Source organism: Dioscorea cayenensis, chromosome 10, assembly GCF_009730915.1.
Source record: "Dioscorea cayenensis subsp. rotundata cultivar TDr96_F1 chromosome 10, TDr96_F1_v2_PseudoChromosome.rev07_lg8_w22 25.fasta, whole genome shotgun sequence".
NCBI classification, from domain to species: domain Eukaryota; kingdom Viridiplantae; phylum Streptophyta; class Magnoliopsida; order Dioscoreales; family Dioscoreaceae; genus Dioscorea; species Dioscorea cayenensis.
In genome coordinates, this window is record NC_052480.1 from 10,334,516 (window position 1) to 10,338,441 (window position 3,926).

Consider the following 3,926-nt stretch of genomic DNA (forward strand, 5'->3'; position numbering starts at 1 on the left):
GAGGTTGGAAGGTTATTATATATAGACTACAAATTGTTGAGATGTGAAATATGAGAGTGTTAGAGTTGGAACTCTATAATTGATATTATTTAATAATTGTAAAAGATGATGCAGCAAAAGTGATAATATGGCAAACAAGCTGATATAGTAAGGTGACAAGTCACATGATGATAATACAAAGAGAGATTTTGTCGAATAAAAAGGATTAAAATTTAGGTTACACTAATTAATGATGATGGATAGAGAAGAACAAAATGATTTGTCTTAATTATTTTTCAAAAAACAGCAAAAATAAATAAATAAATAGAGGCATGTACTGATCAGCTAACTTTCATAAATTAACTGATTAAAAATGTTTTTGACTTCAAGAAAAGGAAAAATAACATTTTCTTTAGATAATTAAAAAAATCTAAAGTAAAATAAAAAAGAAATAAGTTCAGTATACTCACGAGAATTCATAGCATTTCTTTTTAAGCAAACTAATATTAATTATTTCAATTAAAAAAACATGATAATACTGGTGAGCATTTGGTTTAGTGGTAAAAACATGATAATTATATATCATGCAATCCACGTGCATGATTCATAGCTATTTGTTATCCACGCAACTTAGTGATTTTTTAATTATTTAAATTTAAGATACATCAAATCTTAAAAAATTATACTTAATTTTAATTTAATTTTTTTATATAAAAAAAATTGAGATGTTAGAGAAAATCTTATTTCAAGATAACCATTTTGAATCCATTGACAACTTTTAATATTTTTAAACTATATGTTTGTTTTTTTATATTGTTTTTTTATTTGGGTTTAACGGTAACTATTATGTCAATATTTGGAAGATTTGCCACAAAGGGAAAATGGTTGTTCACTCACTTTTCGAGATTGGATGAATTTTTTATCATTTAATTAGATATGAATTCACATATTTCACTTGGTTTGTATCCTATTTATTGATTGTCTTTTATATATTTATATATATTGTTATATAATACTGTGTAATTAGTATTATCTTCCAAATATATTGTGAATTTACAATGAATGGTGAATAGTAGACCCAAGGGTGAATCCTTGGTTAATAATACTGTTCACAGATGTCCACAGACAATAACAGTAGCATTGACATGCTCTACAGTGAGAGCAAATTTTTGATTAACTGGATTGATTAATCTAATTTGGGTTTATAGCATGATTGCTGTCAGTGTAGTGGAAATATGGTTGGATGGTTCAAATTTGTTTAATTACTGTACACAAATTGATTCAACGGTTCAGATCAAATTACTATGCATCCCACTTTTTACAGTGCTACTGTTCATAAGCACAGTAATACTATTCACCGAATTGTGATCAACCGTTGGATCGAAATCCAACGGTTGATAGCAACATTCGTAGATATCAATTCTACGAACGTGCATAGATGATCGAACCTATATATATTGTAGAATGTTGAAATATAGCAATAATATAGCAGTACCATTCATTCACTAGTCCTTTATGGGAGGATGTCATTTTTCTCTCCTCCACATTTTATGGTAGGGGATTTATTAGCTTGGTTTGATTTATAAGAAATATTTTAGTCGTACACATGGTAAGACTCTAATCAACCCATGTGATATCTGACCGAGTTAATAAATCCTTAAGGAATTGATAAGCCACAATAACTGATGCACCAATGTATTTGTCTGCGTTTAAAAAAAATTATTGTTGTGAATTTAATTTGGATTTATCTTGAGTCAGGTTAATTTTTAAGCATTTATTGATTAAAGAAATGGTGTGGTTTGTATATTTGAATATTAAATTGTGTTTATTTGAACATAATATCAACTCAATTTAAGTTGAACTTGAGTTCATATTAGAAATGAGTTAATTGTCAACCATTGAGTAGCCCAATGGTATGACAAAAAAAATGCTAAGGGGGAGGGCAAAGGATCAAATCCTTCCCCCGGTAGTACTATTCATGTATAGTTCATGCACTGTACACTCTAGCCCAATGTTGTTCATTAGTATTGGTAGATCCCCTATGGGAGAAATAATGGTTTCACCCTCCAGAGTTATAAGCCAGGGGGATTTTCCTAAGAGATCTGTAAACCACTGTAATTTGTGCACCTTCGTACCTGTCTGTCTCTTTGAAAATCTCTAAATGGAAGGCTTTTCTCGCATATTAGTAAAAATAAAACATAAAAAAATAATAATTCTAAGCTCACCATGCTACAAGTTTTTGATATTTTTAAATGGAGTAATACTTCGTACAGTCCCTCTACTTTTTAAAATGTGCTTGTTTGGTCTCCCTACTAATTTTCATACCCTTTTGATCACCTTACTTTTCTAAAATGCGCCCAATTAGTCTAAGAGCAAATGACCGTCATATTTGCCTACTAATGGCCCTGACGTGGTGAACAGGACGCTTATTTTATGCTCATTGGACATTTTACGCTGATGTGCCATGTTTTAATAGTGCATAACTAATTAAAAAAATTAAAACCTTAAACATTAAAAAAACCCACTGTCAAATCTTGGATCTAGGAGCCCGATATCCGATATGATCCATCACCCCTCCTCCCTCCACTATTGCCTTCATCGTCCCAAGCACCACCCGTCAAGAAGCTGGCAACTAGGTCACCACATCCGGCGCTGGAATCCCTTCTGGCCACCGTTGGAAACACCTCAACTCTCCTACCCGGCAGGACAGGCCTCTCCATCTTCCTTTCTCAACCGCCGACCAACCCAACCAACTCCTTAATCCATTAGAGCCGCTGGAAATCTTCCACATCTCTGTCGGCCAAATAAATCTTTACAGGATATTCATTGATACAAAATAATTGGGGTTTTATCCCTGATGAACAATAGCAACCTGGTATAATTCCACAAGTTCACAAATATTACAATTAAATCCAAATGAAAACAATGCCAAATAAAATAAAATAAATTCAAATAACATTTCAATTGACAATATTCACTCAAGTTGTCATTAGAACACTCAAAATTCAGACAATATTCCATTTCTTCATAGCATTGTTAAAGCTAATCTAACATTTCAGCACTACAGGACACTCAAAATTGCAATAATTAATTGCATAACAATGTTTTCAATGTAGCATTTCAACTTTGCAGCTATAAAATGTTGAAACAGTGTAACATTCCAATTAAGAAACATTCAAGCTAAAAAAAGCATTTTAACATTCCAAGCCAAATAAAAAAAGAAACATTCTAACGCTCCAACCAAAAAAAATAAATAAATAAACATTCTAACATTCCAGCTAAGAATTATTCCAGCAAATATTGATCCATTGTTTCCTAAGGACATCTTGGGCTTGTTTCCCCTGCACAACTTTGTTGGGTTGACACTTGTGGCACACATCAAGGGTTGCAGATGTTTTCTAGAGTACACTCTGCCTAGCAGCCAAATTGAATTAAGGGGATCCTAAAAAAACCAAAAAAAAAAACTTTATTAACATTAGTTCACTGACTGTAATGAATCCAGTTTGTGGTGCTTCCCTCCCAACCATAAGTCCTTCACTACAAGGGCCATGGATATATATACCAAACAAGATAGAAAAGTTAGTAATTCTTGCAACAAAAATAAGAATGTAAAATGGATCACTTACTCTCAAAATATTAGTTTTTCCTTGAAAAGCAGTAGGTCTCTTTTTTTTTCTTTAGTTGTGCAGTGTTTGTATTTCTTTTAGCTTTAACTACAGTGGACTCCTTCCTCCTCTAGATGGTTGTGCATCTACAGCTGTTGTTGTTGTGGTTGACTCAAGCTGTGTGGCATCAGATATACCCTACACAGGCACAAAACCAAAAATTGAACCATAAACATTTAAACAACTCAATAAGCATATAAGGCAGAAGAAACTCACAATATTTGTTATCTTTGGACATTTCACTTTGTTGTTGCATTCAACATGACAAATACTGCATCTCAT